Consider the following 17,934-nt stretch of genomic DNA (forward strand, 5'->3'; position numbering starts at 1 on the left):
CCTCAGATTCACTTCTCTCCACCTCCTTACCTTGCAGAGGGTCATAGTTTTTCTATTTGCAGAGTTGCAACTATTCTTTTCTTAGATCTCTGGTTGAGTTTGCAGGTTTTCGGAATAGTTTAATAACTATCTAACTGAATTCCTGGGACCAGACAAAACTAAAATCTTCTACGGCTGTGCCATCTTGGGCTTCTAGGGAGACAATCCATTATGCTTTGAAAAAAAAAAAAAAAAAGATTTGTTTATTTATTTTAGAGAGAGAGAGCACATGCAAGCAGGTAGAGGGGCAGAGAGGGAGGGAAAGAGAATCCTCAAGCAGACTGCCTGCTTAATCTCATAACCACAAGATCATGACCTGAGCCAAAACCAAGAGTCCAGTGCTCAACTGACTGAGCTACCCAGGCACCCTCGTCATTACCCTTTTAAAGTGAACTGGGGGCTGTGTGTGTGTGTGTGTGTGTGTGTGTGTGTGTGTGCGTGCACATGCATGCACGTGTGTGTTTAAGGAAAACATCCTCTGCAAGCACCTGATCCAGGTTATGACCTCAGAGCAGCACACTAGGGGGCTGGCAGCTGCTCTTGCTCTGTGTACACTAGGTTTCCCCACATCTCTGTTTCCTTACCTGGTACCCTGATACTTCCTTCTTCCTCCTCCATGGGTCTGCTCTGGTGGTTTTCTTCCCTTCTGTTCTCTACCTAAGGCAACACATTAGCCACTTTCTACTCTTCTCGTGGCACTGAGGTTAATGGAACTTATGATTCCTCGCATTGCCTCACAGGAATGATGGACTGATTTGCAAGATATCATCGTATTTTCTGGAAGTGAGGTCCTTTTTTTCTAACTCTAATGTGTGCATTAATCTTTTACTTATCTCTTCAACTCACTGATAAGAAAGGAATACTTTCTGTTGAATCGGGATTTTTTTTAATCATGAATCAAAGGAACTATAGTTATTAAAGAAGTTCTCAGACCACACTACCTTCTAATTTATAGTAACATGCTAAAGATACCTGCATATATATTCAAATATATGGGCCAGCTACTTCCACTGACACTGGCATTTAGGGGAACCTGAGTCTGACATAATATATCACAGGTAACTGAGACTTCTTCAGTCTTGTCTTTATCCAAAGAACCAGCATTCTGGATACGTACAGAATTTGAGGCACTGAAAAAGACTTAACAGTGGAGACATCTAATTCAATGCTCAGAAAAATCGGTCTAGCTTTTGGATGTATCATTTCTACCACTCTGCTACAACTATGCAAAGAAAAGCTTCAGGTACAGAACTGGATATCACAGAATTAATAGTGATGGTTGCATAACCTAGTGGTAGCACTAAAAATCACTGAATCATATACCTTGAAAGGGTAAGGGACCATGTTGGACATGACCACAGCTCTTCTTACAGCCTCCCTCCAACTACACCCAAGTCTGTTCCTATTTTCTCCAAGCTGTCCCCTGAGATAAAGCCTAAAGCCAAGGAAGGGTGTCAGGGACCTAGGAGCAGATCTCCTAACCCTACTCTTTCCTTCCCTTCCCATATTCCCTTGGCTGGTGGAAGGGCTTTGATTTGCTTCCTCTCCTGGTGAAGACTACCTCTCCATTTTGTTCTGAGCCTCTCTAACATGGCCTTTAACTTGCCCCTTTCCTGAAGTTCAGAATGGTGGAGAGAATAGAACACCTTTCTCCCATTAAGGAAGCAATTAAAAATAGCTCTTACAAACCCCCAGTGGTTATGTACCTTGCTCATATCTTTCTTCCTTCTCCTTCCAGGGAAAAATAAACATTCACCATGAAATCTGAAAGAATTAATATTTTGGTTATTCTTCTTGCCCTTTTTTCCCTCAATATTTTTTTCTAAAATTCCCTAATAATAAATATAACAAATTACAACTCCATTAATGAGGATGGCTGGATATTAAATTTTAATTATCTGTTAACAGCTTGCAAACCATCTTTTGAGGCATAGCCACAATTTGTAATGTGTATAATAAAGGAAAGCATAAAGCTAAAGAAACGACCGTGATGGGAGAAACTTCATGGAGGTATAAAACAGTGGTTTTCTACCCTGGCTAAAATCCTTGGTAAGGACAGTATGGTCAACCATGCATTTCTATATGTTCCACACAAAGAAAGGGACACGACGTGAGATCATGCATACAAAAGCACTTTGTGCAGTAGAGATGAAAGACACGTTAAATGTAAGTATTCATTATTAAGTAACCTACACTCCCATTATCAGACAACCCCGAGAGGACTAAGTGTAGTGACTGAGGACAGCATCTGGCAGTAACTGTCTGAATTCTGGTCCTGGCTCCAGGTTTTGCCAGCTGTGCGCCCAAGTGCATGGGATAAAAACTCACCCACATTTTCCACACTCTAAAGTAGAGGTAACAATAGAATGGTTTTGAGGGTTGGATCAAATAATATGTGTCAAATATTCTGAACAGGACCCGGCCCATGATGAGTGCTATGAAGTGTTAGGGATTATTCATTTGTGTGCAGTCTGTTCATGATGCCACCATCAAATCCCCCCCTTTATTAATTACCAAGATCCCAACTGAGTGTCAATAATGAGTCATATAATCATCTTCTCGGGAGACAATGCCTATCTATGGAACTTGACAAAATGTTAAATTCTTTTGTTAAATTAATGGAAGACTGTAGGCAAGAATGTTCTGAGAAAAAGCAGTAACTTGATTCATAAGACATGCTGAAATCTCTTTTAAAGTCACATGGCATACTATTACTAAATCAACCACAACTCAGAAATAGAGATTTCAATAGATATTGAACAGAAAATCACAAAGGGGAAATGAAGCTTATTCAAAAATGTTGAAAAATATTTGAAAAGTGGTTAGCTATTTGGAAAGCCAAACTATATTCTTAATCAAATCTATGTTCCAGATATTAAGGTGGTAATGTAAAATATTTAAAACTTTAATAAACCAGGAGAGATTACAAATATTCATCTGATCTTTTTCAAAGAGGCCTGCATCACTGTAAATTACTTTATGCAATAGGCTTATCAATTTTCTAAAACTCCCTTCCAACTTATATTTTACATTTAAATCCCTCCTTTGTTATCTCTATATATCATGCTTATCTATTTTCTTCTTTAATTAACTGGGTCCCTCTTTATCCTGTCTAAACCTACCTCTAGTATCATAGATTTATTTTCTGTATTGATTTTTTTTGTCATGCCATCATTTAACAAACTACTTTTAAGGAAAGATTAAGGTATTGAATATGAACTACTTTGCACTCTGTTTCTGGACTGTATTTTCTTTTTTTTTTAAGATTTTATTTATTTATTTGACAGAAATCACAAGTAGATGGAGAGGCAGGCAAAGAGAGAGAGAGAGGGAAGCAGGCTCCCTGCCGAGCAGAGAGCCTGATGCGAGACTCGATCCCAGGACCCTGAGAGCATGACCTGAGCCGAGGGCAGTGGCTTAACCCACTGAGCCACCCAGGCGCCCCTGGACTGTATTTTCAACCTAGTAGTTAATGAGTTTATAATGAGCAAGTTGTCTCAAGTAAACGAGGATCCTGATGTTTCCTTCTTTAATGCTGATTAAAGAAACACTCCACTCAATTTTTCCCAATTGCCTGGTGGGCAGTGTGGCTGTCAGATGTGAAGAAGTAAGTCTCCAGTCTTATCAGTTGGCAGGATGAGAAGGATGAGCAGGTGAAGATTAATCGTAGCTTCTCATGAGGTTGGTTTCATTGTTGGCAATACAATAACTTAGCAAATATGCGAAATTTAATACTTAGGTATAGGGATGGGCTTGCTCAGAACTGATAGACCTGCAGGAAAAAAAATAATACATATCTATCAGAAAGAAATCAATCTTAGAGACTTATGAGGATCACCCAGAACTCCACACCACTATTAAATTTCATGTGTTCAAGATTTCAAGTATTGAAACGTAGTGCAGATACCTCCTGCAATACACATACTGTGTGTAAGCTGTTTGTCTACCATCCAAGTGAAAGGGACTTTTCCTCGGTGTAAAGAGAATCTGAGATCTGTTCTCCATGCCCTGGGAAGGGGTAGAGAGAGGATCCCCCTGGATCAGATGAAGCACGGAAGACCAGTCCTGGAGCATTTAGGCTGCTAAATCAGGGACTCCCAGGGACCAGAAAGAACGAGATACAGATGCAGGCTCATTGAAAAGGGGTATCAGATGCATCCCACATGTGCTTTCTTTCTCTTTAGAGGTCTCAAGTATCAGGCTTCACCTTAAGCCTCTTGTCAGGTCTTTGGCAGTAACTAAGGAAACATAATCCCTGAGACACCTTCCTAGAAGGAACTATCAAAGGTGTTCTTAAGGAAAACAAAAGAATGTCCATTATTCCACAAAATGGATCTGACCCAATATGATATTCTTCATGGTCTGAAGCTACCTGGGGCTAGGCTATTAATAGCAAAATAATACCCTATTTTCTTCTTTCTCCAATGCAAAGGTTTTATTGTTGTTGTTGTTGTTTTCAAACCTTAACATCTCTGCAATGAAGACACATTTCACTTGCGTCAAAAGAAACTCACCAGCCGCTGTTACGGCAAGTGCCTCTCAGCCTCCAACTGCACAGGGCAATCATCTGGACAGCTTTAGAAATAGTGATACCAGGCTACCCAGTTAATTGGCTTGGGATCCAACCTGAGAACGTGGGATTTTTTTTTTAATTGCCCACATGGGGTTGCCTGGGTGGCTCAGTAGCCTGAGCCTTTGGCTCAGGTCATGATATCGGGGTCCTGGGATCGAGCCCCGAGTTGGGCTCTCTGCTCAGCAGGGAGCCTGCTCTCCCCTCTCTCTCTCTGCCTGCTTGTGATCTCTGTCAAATAAATAAATAGACTCTTAAAAAAAATAATAAATTGCCCACATGATTCTCATGGCCAACCGGGCTTGAGAAGGCAGAGGAAGAGAATGTGAGGATGGCACAGACTCAGAGTTTGCACTGCTGGTGCATTTGAGAAATTAATAAGACGTGGGGCTGGATCAGTTCATTGGTCTGTTACTTCTGGGAAGTCATTTGCACTGGTAGGTGGTAAATTTATTTATTTATTTTTATATTTTTAAATTTTTATTTCTAGTACAGCTAGCCTGCAGTGTTACATCAGTTTCAGACAGCTGGAAAACTTAAATTCACATCACAGTGATCAGTTTACAGGTCATTTAGAAAATTCCACTAGAATGCAATATAGAAAAAATGTACAAAATTAATAAACATACACTGTATGCGGTGACTGAAAACGGTAAAAATTGCCAAAATTTTGAGAACAGATTACCAGATTTTCAATTGTTGGGAGCAATTGATGCGTTAAAAACTATCACTCAGATGTCCAAATCTGTCAAAAGCTTCCAGCTACTTCTCAGAAAAGCTCTTTACCTATAATTCAGTTAACAGCAGCAGCAACACAATGTAGCCAAAAGGGAAATGCAAACAAACTAACAAAACCCCACATAACCCACAATATTCTCTGACATGTGTTTAAATGATTCTGCAGCATCACAAAGATGATAACAAGGTCCAGATCATCACCAGCAGTTACCATTAACGTTACTTGTAACTGCCAATGGCCGTACTCTACAGGCGTTTCCAACCCCAGGTATGACTATCATTCTGAAAAAGCAAACAGCATGTATTTGTGGAGAAAAATGTATGATATTGTAACTTGGGTTTTTTAGAGTTGTGTGCATTTAATGTTGTATTTGGTTTTGATTTTCTCCAAAAGAGCTAATATGAAGTCCATGGTTCATTTTACAATCTCTGACAAAGACTTCCTAAAATTGAGAAATACTCTAATAATATTGGTAGTCATATATTGAACCTCGTTGTTTTCCATGCAGTGTACAAAACTCTTACTAATCTTCATCTTAGTTACACACTTTAATTATTAGCATTTTAGAAATAATAAAATTAAAGCATAGAGAACTTAAATATCTTGCCTAAGGTCACACAGCAGGCAAGTGGTAGAGCAAAGATTTGAATGTAGCCTAACTCCAGAGCCCACACTCTTCGTTAACCTCTTGATTATAGGACACCATGATCCCTCCACATACCGCGTACAACATATTTACTCACGCAATACATATTCACTGAGCACAGATTAAGCGCTAAATATAAGGAAACACTAGAGATACCAGTGAACAAAACAGAGAAGGTCTCCACCTCCTTAGACCTGATATTCTAATTGGGAAATGCAAATAATAAATAATTAGATAAATGAAACTCAGCATTATTTAAAATACTAACCAGAAATGGAATGGGCTAATGAGATAGAAAGTTCTGGTGTGTCAGCAATTGCCTCTTTGAGAAGGTGGCATTTGGGCAGCAGAGCCATGAGTGATGGCAGAGGGTCTTGAGGTGGGAACAAACTCCGTGTGTTTGGGGAGCTAGACAGTGATGCCCTGCAGCTGACCTGTGGTAAGAGGGAGAGCAGTGCCAAGTGAGGTCAGGATGTGGGCGGGGCCAAACTGGGGAGGCTCCCACAGGGGGGACATCAGGGAGGAGTCTCGTTCCAAAAAAAAAAAAAAAAAAAAAGGAATTTGACTCTGGCTGACATAAAGTCACAGAGAAAAGTTACTAGAATGATAGCTCAGAAAGATGAGGACCAGAACAGCTGTGGGTATCAAGGAGCAGGAACTGAAGAGCAATTGACCTTCTCTGGGCCACACAAAGCCTGCTCAAATGCTTCTAGTCTTTCCCAACTTTTTCTCTCTGCTCAAGATTTGATCCCCAAAAGACAGATGTGATTTTTGCTTGGGTTCTCTGTCTGACTTCTAGCTGATAGAGGGCAGGACATCGTGACATAGAACCCAAACCACAGCATCCAACCCAAGGGCTGTTTCCAGAAAAGTGGTGATGGGTGCTGGCAGCCAAATGAGCAAAGGAAAGTGACAGTTCTGTCAATGCAGTGATTTGAGTGAATGAGGGCTGTTTAGGTCTGTGACTTTCATTACTGTGATGTGTTTTTTTGTTGTTGTTTTGTTTTGTTTGTTGTTGTTTTTTTTGGTTTGTTTGGTTTTTTTACAAAAGCAAGTATTTTGGAAATAACAGAAGCAAGGAGGCTCCATTTCGATCTCTGCAGAGAATACACAGTGAAGGGGAATATTCTCTTCAGTATTGACGTTATGTCTCAGAATACTAGGTGCTCACAAATGATGGAGCCTGAAAAACAATAGCGCTTCCATAGCTCAGTTGAAACTGGGGCCAGAGCCAATTTTACATCTTTACATCTAATACATCTTTTCTAAGAAATGAACACAAGATATCACTGCCTCTAAGCTACTCAAAACTGAACAAGGAATTTTCTTCTCACAGTTTAAACATCAACATAGCCGATAAAAAAAAATTTTTTTTTTAAAGATCCTAGGACTGAATACATACCTTTGTCAACACTATAGGAGCACAAGAAGTGCAGGGAAAAAGGTGCACCCAAGCGGGCACATCCCATCGAAGGCGAGGATTTCTAGGGCTGAGAGCAGCATACCCAAAGAAGAACCAAGTTGCATGGAGGAAGAGACCCTCAGATTCTTCTTGAACCTGAAGGAAGCAAATTTGTCTTAGGAGGACCGACCCCTGTTCAGAAGCAGTTAATGGAAAAAGAGAAATTGAAGCAACTTGAAAGAGACCAAGTCAGCAGAAGAACGGGACATTGGATCTGACGGTGACAAGCTGAGATGTGCCTTCTGTTAACCAGCTGGTGGTGAAAATATAAGTGGGTGATCAATACCGAGGGCCTTGGGGCTCAGGAGAGGTCGTCTGACATCCGGTAGTGCCTCAAATACCGAGAATATCAACAACCCAGCTCAGAGAAGAACTGCATTATTAAATTACAAAAATTACCATCTTTGCCTCCTTTATCCCAAACGAGAAGCCCACAAGCTAAGTAAGGAGGAAGATGATAATTTAGGACCAAAGACCCTATCTCTAAGCAGCCGCCAAAATAATCTAGATCCAGTGTAAATACAGAGAATGTAAGGAATGGTGCTACCCAGTGCTCCCAAAATAGAATATTCCAGGCATTGGGACTGTGCGCAGACAGTCTCTAACTTTGGTATCAGGGGCTCAGGTTTAGAATACAGATGGCTCGTTTATGCACAGGAAAGCAGCAGCAACTCTAACAACCCTCGGACTCCAAACATGCCAACCACACCCCTTCTGCAAGCCCACAAGCGCACAGAGCTGTAGGCTGTGACAGACATCGCGAGAGCTGCCGCTCTGTCAGATTTGCAGAAAGCACAGCCAGAGGTGCTGGTGCATCTAGGAAGACCAGGAATAATAGTACTGACTGCCCATGGGAGCACCTTTGTGAAGTTTTGAAAAATGAAGGTGCAAGCACTTCGTCATTTCTAAACACGAACTCCTTGTATAGACTGGTAAGACTTTTTTCTATTTCATGTGCCTCCTTAACCGAAGGGAATTAATGCAGTACAGGTACTCATTAGAAAACACTAATTTCAGTATATACTATTCAGCATTCCCGTTCTCACAGGGCCTATTTAAAATGAGAACTGGGGGCACCTGGGTGGCTCAGTGGGTTAAGCATCTGAATCTTGATATTGCCTCAGGTCAAGATCATAGGGTTCTGGGATGGAGTTCTGTGTTAGGCTCTGTGCTGAGCATGGAGCCTGCCTAGGATTCTCTCTCTCCCTCCCTCTGCCCCTCCCTCTACTTGTGCTCTCTTTCCTCACCACCTCAATAAAATGAAATAAAATAAAATTAGAGTTGAGTGAGCGACATGCTGGTTGATTTTTATCAGTATTCTGGACTTAACACATATCATTCATGTCTAAGTCGTGGTTAGCACTTTAGACATTTTAGAAAGCCTCTTGATACAGTGCATTGCTAACAGATAACTCTAGGTTTTGAAAGTCATATTTATAGATTCACTATTTATAGTATATGGCCTCCAGCATGTAACCTGAGGAGTTTTTTATGTCATTAATTGTAGGCTTTTTGACTGAGTCAAAACATACATAAAGGAAATAGAGGTACCACACCACCTTAAATACCAATCAGTTCCTTTGTCTTCTGAGTCACTGGAAAGAGTCCTATGTACACGAATATGGTTTGTTCTTGGTATATTGAAAGGCAAAAAGGAGACAAGATTTTCTGTTTACTTATCTCATGATATTATTTAAAGGGATGCCCAGATATCTTAATCAGAATTACACTACACTTGGGATGCCTGGATGGCTCAGTCATTGAGCATCTGCCTTCAGCTCAGATCATGATCCCACGGTCCTGGGATCAAATCCCACATTGGGCTCTCTGCTCAGTGAGCCTGCTTCTCCCTCTCCCTCTGCCTCCTATACCGCTGTGTGCGCGCTCTCTCTCTCTCTGTCAAATAAATAAATAAAATCTTAAAAAAAAAAAAAGAAAAGAAAAGAATTACACTACACTCAAGAATCAGTCTCAGGTTACTTTACCCAAAAATATTTGGAATCTGAACTGCAAACTCTTGAAAGTTTCTCTCCTGGAGATTACTAACAATAACATTGTTTTATGGATGCATTTATGCCATCAGGTTGCCACTTGCCTTCAGTTTAGTTTTTTCCTTTGGTATTTAGGATGTCTTATTTTGTTGATTAATGTCTTTTTCAATTTAAGATGTTTGAGCATGCAACATCATAAAAACTGTGTATGAAAGACCAACAGTTAATATCTTCAACTGGGAAAAACTGAGAGCTTTTTCTCCATGATCAAGAACAAAACAGGCATGTCAACTTTCACCATTATTGTTCAACTTAGTACTGGATGTCTTAAGCTTCAGCAATCAGACAACAAAAAGAAATAAAAGGCGTCCAAATCAGCAAGGAAGAAGTCAGATTTTCAGTATTTGCGGATGACGTGATATTCTATGTAGAAAACCCAAAAGACTCCATCAAAAAATTGTTAGAAATAATACATGAGTTCAACAAAGTCATAAGATATAAAATCAATGTACAGAAATATGTTATATTACCATACACCAATAATGAAGCAATCAAAAAAAAATCAAGGAATCAATCCCATTTACAATTGCACTAAAATACTCTGGTTTCTCTTCAGATCGCATAAATCTTTCGCCTTTTACAATTGCACTAAAACCCAAAAGATGCTAGGAATAAACCCAACCGAAGAGGTAAAAGATCTGTACTCTGAAAAATATAGTACACTTATGAAAGAAATGGAAGAGGACACAAAGAAATGGAAAAATGTTCCATGCTCGTGGATTGGAAGAACATTGTTAAAATGTCTATACTACCAAAAGCAATCTATACATTTAATGCAATCCTTATTAAAATGCCACCAGCATTTTCACAGAGCTAGAACAAAATTTGTATGGAACCACAAAAGACCCTGAATAGCTAAAGCAATCCTGAAAAAGAAAAACAAAACTGAAGGTATCACAATTCTGGACTTCCAAGTATACTACAAAGCTGTAATCATCACAACATTATGGTACTCACACAAAAACAGACACACTGCTCAATGGAACAGAATAGAAAACACAGAAATGGACCCAAAACTATATGGCTAATTAATCTTCGACAAAGCAGGAAAGAATATCCAATGGAAAAAAGACAGTCATTTCGACAAATGGTGTTGGGAAAATTGGACAGCAATATACAGAAGAATAAAACTAGACCACTTTCTATCAACATACACAAAAATGGATGAAAGACCTAAATGTGAGATAGGAAACCATCAAAATCCTAGAGGAGAACACGGGCAGTAACCTCTTGGACACTAGCCATAGCAACTTCCTACAAGATATGCCTCCAGTGGCAAGGGAAAGAAAAGCAAAAATGAACTATTGGGACTTCATCAAGATAAAAAGTTTCTGTGCAGTGAGGGAAACCATCAATGAAACTAAAAGGCAGCCTTTGGAATGGGAGATGTTTACAAATGACATATCTGCTCAAGTGTTAGTATCCAAAATCTATAAAGAACTTATCAAACTCATCACACAAAACCCAAACAATCCAGTTAAGAAATGAGCAGAACACATGAATAGGTATTTTCCAAAGAAGATATACAAATGGCTAATAGATACATGAAAGATGCTCAACATCACTCAGCATCAGGGAAATACAAATCAAAACCACCATGAGATACCATCACACACCTGTCAGAATGTCTAAAATGTCTAAAACTAACATTAACAACACAAGAAACAACAAATGTGGATGAAGATGAAGGGAAGGGAGAGCCCTCTTACACTGTTGGTGGGAATGCAAAATGGTGCAACCACTCTGGAAAACTGTATGGAGTTTCCTCAAAAAATTAAAAATGGAACTACCCTATGACCCAGCAATTGCACTATTGGGTATTTACCAAAAGGATACAAAAATACAGATTCAGAGGGGTGTATGCATCCTAATGTTTATAGCAGTATTATCAACAATAGCCAAAATAAGGAAAGAGCCCAAATTTCCATTGACTGATGCATGGATAAAGAAGATCTGGCATTTATATACATGGAAATATTGCTCAGACATTAAAAAGAATGAAATTTTGCCATTCACAATGGCACGGATGAAGCTAAAGTGTATTATGTTATGCAAAATAAGTCAGTCAGAGAAAGGCATATACTATACGATTGCATTCATATGTGGAATTTAAGAAACAAAAAAAGATGAACATATGGGAAGGGGAAAAAAGAGAGGGGAGCAAACCATAAGAGACTCTTTTTTAAAGATTTATTTATTATTTTAGAAAGAGAGCACATGCATAGGGGCAAGGGGCAGAGGGAGAAGGAGAGAGAATCTTGAGCAGACTGCTGAGCATGGAGCCCCATGCAGGGGCTCAGTCTCACGACTCTGAGATCATGACCTGAGCCAAAATCAAGATTTGGACGCTTAACCAACTGAGCCTCCCATGTGCCCCAAGAGACTCTTAACTAGAGAGAACAAACTGAAGGTTGCTGAAGGGGAGATGGGTAGGGGTTGGTAAATGGGTGATTGGCATTAGGGAGGACACTGGGTGTTATATGTAAGTGATGAATCACTAAATTCTACTCCTTTAAAAAAAATTTGTATTTATTTATTTGACACAGAGAGAGAGAGAGATCACAAGCAGGCAGAGAGGCAGGCAGAGAGAGGGGGGGAGGCAGGCTCCACACTCAGCAGAGAACCCAATGCAGAGCTCAATCCCAGGACACTGAGATCATTACCTGAGCCAAAGGCAGAGGCTTAACCCACTGAGCCACCCAGGCACCCCTAAATTCTACTCCTAAAACCAATATTACACTGTATGTGAAGTAACTAGAATTTAAATAAAATGTAAAAACAAAACAAAACGAAGTGTTTGAGTTCGTATACAGTTTTGAAAGTGGATTATGTGATCATTGTTGTTTAGTTTGTATTTTGGTTCAATTGTTTTGAAGGCTCATTTGGAACTTGCTGTTATTCTATAACAAAGTTGCCCTTGTCCGGTATTTATTTATATGCTGTTTACTTTTCAAGTTGATAAAAACATTCACTCAATATGAAAAAAAAAATTTTTTTTAAATCATTCTTCAGGTCTTGCTGATCTGAAAATCTGAACCTCTGTGTCAACATGGACTCTTTAGAACATGGAGTCATAAAAACTGGATTCCCTACCTACATGAACCACATTCAATATGAGCTTAGAGAACGTAATTAACCTCAATAAGACTTTGTTTGTCATAAACTGGATATAATAGTACCTACATGATAGGTTGATTGTGAGGATTAAGTGAAAAAGTAAGTGTCATGTCTAATGTAGCATCTCATCAGGATCCCGGCAATGCAGAACGGTCAGTGTATCATTAAATATAATGTTTACAATGTGGATGGGGAAGGGGAAGAAGTTTGCGAAGGATTTGGCCTTGAATAACTTTACAAGATTTTCATTCCATGAGTATCATTCACACTGATGTTTCTTAGGGCAAGTAATAATATTATTATTATACTCATAATATTATTATTATTACACTCACAATGTACCAAGCACTATTCCAAACACTTCCCCTTTATTAACTCACTTAATCTACACAATATCCCTATGAGGTTGGCATTATTGTTGTCCTCCAATTTAAAAATGAGGAAACTAAAGCAAAAGAGTTAGTGTAATTTTCCCAAGGTCACACAGCTGTTAAGTGACAGAATTAGAATTAGAAACCCCACATGGCAGTTCTGGAGTCTTCACTCCTAACCATTCTGCTCTACTTTCCAAATAGGAAAGAAGCACTAATCCACACATACCTGGGGTCAGGGGGCTGCTCAGCTTCCTCCCTTGCATGCAAAGCTGTTTGACTTGAGATGTGGAATAACAAATGACAACTCCAGTTTTAAAATTACATGTGTTTTGTGGATCCTCAAGAATACATTTAAAGAGTTTTCAAGTTTTAACTTTCTTTAGACAAATACTTTATGTGAATAAATTCTCGGAGGACAGGGACCTTTTTAAGCATTATTTCAATAGGAACAACTACTTCCTATATGCTGTTCCTTGTACATGTGAACAAACCAGCCACAGCTACCTGTGCACATTCCTTTAACTCTTGATATTGGTCAAGCTTCTCAGCTCCCTCTGGTCTTGTGAGCGAAACACATGGCATGAAGGTGTCATTGACTGGTATGGGATCAGAGGGACACGAGTCTTCTTTTCCTAGAATAGATTAAAATGATTTGTCTCCAAGTATTTGATTATTTTAGATACCTCTTACAAGTGGAGTCAGGTAGTGTTCTCTCTTCTGTGGTTGGCACATTTCCCTCAGCCTGATGTTCCCATGGTTCATCCATGTTGTTTCATGTTACAGAATTCACTTCTTTTTCAAGGCTGAAGACTATCCCGTTTTATGTATATATCATATTTTCTTTATCCATTTATCTATAGATGGACACTCAGGTTGTTTCCATATCTTGGCTATTATGAATAATGTGCACTGAACAATGTGAGTGCTAAAATACATGCAGTCAGGCACCTGGGTGGCTCAGTCAGTTAAGCGTCTGCCTTCAGCTCAGGTCATGATCTCAGGGTCCTGGGATCGAGCCCCACATCAGGCTCTCTGCTCAGTAGGGAGTCTGCTTTTCCTCTTCCTCTGCCAGCCACTCCCCTTGCTTGTGCACTCTCTCTCTCTCTCTCTGTCAAATAAGTAAATAAAATCTTTAAAAATAAATAAATAATAAAATAAAATATACACAATCAAGGAGTAGAATGGTGGTTGCCAGAGACTGGAGGAAGGAGGAATGGGGAACTGCTAATCGATGGACATAAAGTTTCAATTAAACTACATGAATGAGTTCTAGAGATCTGCTATACAATGTTGTACTTACCATTAACGATATTGTGTTGTACACTTAAAAATTTGCCAAGAGACTAGATCTCACATTAAATGTTCTCACATCATAAAATAAAATTTAATTTTTTTAAAGGATTTGGAGAAATTCTGGTAGACACCTGTTTCCCTGAACCCTGGCCTTTGGCTTTGGCCCTCTCAAAGGATCGCCAGGCTGGTATGAAAAGGATTTCTTCTTTAGGCTCTATTGCCCAGCTAGTGTCTTGGAGGATTAAGACCAAAGCCAATCCCGGCCGAATTCCAAAGTAAACCAGATATCTCTTTGGTATCCACTCACTTTCCTTTCAGTTCATCCCCTCTCTCACCAGGATACAGTATCCTAAGGACAGAAAGCTTCCAACAGCTGTACTGTACCCCATTCTTGCCTCAGAAGCCATACTCTGCTCAGTCTCTCTTCCCTTTCCCTCATTAATCAAATCTCCTAGCCTTCAGTGTCCACGTTATTGCTCTATCAGGGTAATAATCTCCTGTCCTGCTTCTTACAAACTCCCACGAAGATATTCATAGAAGCTGCTTAAAACATAGAAGTTTCAACAGCATTAGAAATCCTGTCAGCCATTTGACAGGACCTAAAAAGCATCTAGCCCCATGTCCGCACAAAAGGGACTGGACTGTGGAACATCACAGCCAAGATGCTAAGAGAACTTCTTGAAATAAACAGAATTCACCCTTGGGGACAGAGCCACATAAATAACTGGGAAGGGCCGAAAAGGAGCATAAGTCACCCCACTCTCAGCACCGGGTCAGAAAGCCAGGGCCTGCACAAAATAACACCCAGGGAGCTCTGTCCTGGTGCTGCCTCTTTTTGTATCCACTCCGGACGTGCCTCTCAGAACACCCACACCTGGACGCAGAGGGAGTACCGAGCGATGGAGGTGATGCTGGCTCATGGAGGCTCAGGCGGGAAGAGCTCCAGAGGCCAGCCACACTCAGGATGTCCTGCTAATAATATTCTTGATGACAAAAAGTAACTTACTTAGTGAAGCAGAACAAAAGGGAAGGTGTTAGGACGACAATTTTTTTTTAAGATTTTATTAAATTATTTAACAGACAGAGATCATAAGTAGGCAGAGAGGCCGGCAGAGAGAGAGGAGGAAGCAGGCTCCCCACAGTGCAGAGAGCCCGATATGGGGCTCAATCCCAAGACTCTGGGATCATGACCTGAGCTGAAGGCAGAGGCTTTAAACCACTGAGCCACCCAGGTGCCCCAGGACTACAATTTTTTAAGCTGCAACCATTGTAGCATGGAGGACACTGTAGACAATGGCTAGGCGGGGGGGGGGGGGGGGGGGGGGGGGGGAATTGACCTGCTTGCCCTCCACCATTTTTTGTTAAAATGCTTTAAGGTGGGTATTATAGAGGGCATGGATTGCATGGAGCACTGGGTGTGGTGCAAAAATAATGAATACTGTTGTGCTGAAAATAAAAAATAAATTTAAAAAAAAATGCTTTAAGGGAAACTCTGATCACACAAAAGGAAAGCCCCAGCCCCGCCCAGCAAGGATGGATGACGGCCTAAACTGCAGTAATGTGAGTGCAGATAGGTGGGGGTTTGCTTGTTTATTTTATTTTAAGAAGACTTCTTTTTCCTCCTCGCAGCCGGAGATTGCAGTTGGGGGGTGTCAAGGGAAAGAAGAGGTGGGAAAAGCCACTCCCATCTAAAAGGGTGGTCTCTAAGAACATGGAAGCCAAATAGGATCCAAGGGAAGAATCAGCCAGAAAGGAACTCCCTCTCAAAGTGTGTCAGATGGTCTTTGGGCTCAGTGGTATCTGATCATTGATTTCAAGATATTTCCTGTGTTGTGACATACTTCTCTTCTATGACCACCTTCCCTGCCAAGGCGTTAAAGATGCTTCTTAACTCATATAAACCAGTGCCAGTTTTAAGTGAGAAGTGTCTCAGTGCTTGAAACCAAGTGATTTGGGGATTAGAGAGTAAACCAAAATGCCTAGGATTGACTGAGAATAAGCCGGCACCCAAGCAACACATTTCTTCTAACACATACCATGTTCTCAGTAAGAAGACTCTATAAATAAAAATTTCTCAATTTTATTACTTATTTGTCCTTATTTTTTAGATTTCCTTTCTTTGCTGTATTATTTCTTTCTCTTCTGTGGGTCAGTTCTGTCTATTGAAACCATGCCTATCATGCTTTTGGTCTGCCTTAAATGTTTGGCTATATTTGTGTTGAAGGTATATAGAACAATATCGGTAGTTTTGATTTTTTTTTTTCAAACCAGTGAAACTGTTCAACAACAGGACTGATCAGGGCAGAGGAGGATGTGCATTGAACAGTCTCCCCATCTCTCCTGTGGCTATAAGTTACCTGGGACATTAAACCCTTTATCGTGCCCAAATCTCTACTCTTGGAGTATGGCATTTGAGGAGACCCACTCAGGGAGCTGTATTCTCAGCTTTATCCTAAGGGTCACCGTGAAATTAGAGGTAAGGACTCATTTAGTAACTCATTTCCCAGTGGGTTACCATATCAAGGGTCCCCAAGACAAAATTTATGTTCAGTGATGTTCGAGAAGGACTCACAGGATATAGTTATCTTCATAGGTACAGTTTACTGCCCCCCAAAAAAGAAAAAAGGATACAAAGCAAAATCAGCACCCCCCCCCAAGTATACATATATGGGACAAAGTCCTGCTGAACCTAGAACCAGCTTCCAGAAACTATGAGTGGAGTCACAAGATGTACTTAATTCTTCCAACAACCACATGTGGCGACACATGCAAAGTGTTATCTACTGGAGAAGCTCATTAGATTTAGATTCCAAGGTTTTTATTGGAGGCCCCTCATTTAGGAAACTACCATATGTCAAAATTCCAGATTCCCAGAAGAAGAGCAGGTGTTCAGCGTAAACATATTGTTTGCACAAACAGTAGACTATCCTTATCAGTTAGGGAATGGGGAGAAAACTCCTGAATTCTAAGTTTCCAGATGCTGGACAAAGGCCAAACTTGCAAGCAAGTCTTTCTAAGGACAGCAGTCTCAGGGTGCCTATGTTATCTCTTTCCTACACCGTCTCCTGGAGGTCACTCTTCCCAGCGCCATGCCATCTCTGATCTTGGAGTTGTTCTGGATTCTGCTGGGTAACCTCAAGATCTTGTAAGAGACCGCAGGATCTCTGGTTCTATTCATTTGGGACATCAGTACATAGGAAGTTCTCAAAAACATGCATTGAATAAAAGAGCTTTGTAAAAAATGGGTAATTTAAAAACTAAAAGAAAATATTCTAAAATATTAACAAAGGATGATGCTATTACATGAGATTTTTATTTGTTATATTTTTATATGTCATCCTTATTTTCTAGAATAAACACATGCTAGTTTTATAATTAAGAAACAAGTAGAAATAATGTTATTTTCAACAAATCCAAGTGAAAATCTAGTAGGTTAGATGCAGAATTTGCAGTGTGGTGCCAAGAACTACTAGGTAACTTTAATCCTAAAGATATTTTTGGCCACAGAGATTCTAGGGAAGGCCAAGAACATAAAACGTTTGTTTTTTGGGACCCAAACTTAGTGCTATTCCCTTCCATTCAGTCTTCATAGCTGAAATTCCTGAAATACAATGGTCAGCACATAAAACAGATAAATTGAAAT

Source organism: Mustela nivalis, assembly GCF_964662115.1.
Source record: "Mustela nivalis genome assembly, chromosome: 6".
Classification (NCBI taxonomy): Eukaryota; Metazoa; Chordata; class Mammalia; order Carnivora; family Mustelidae; genus Mustela; species Mustela nivalis.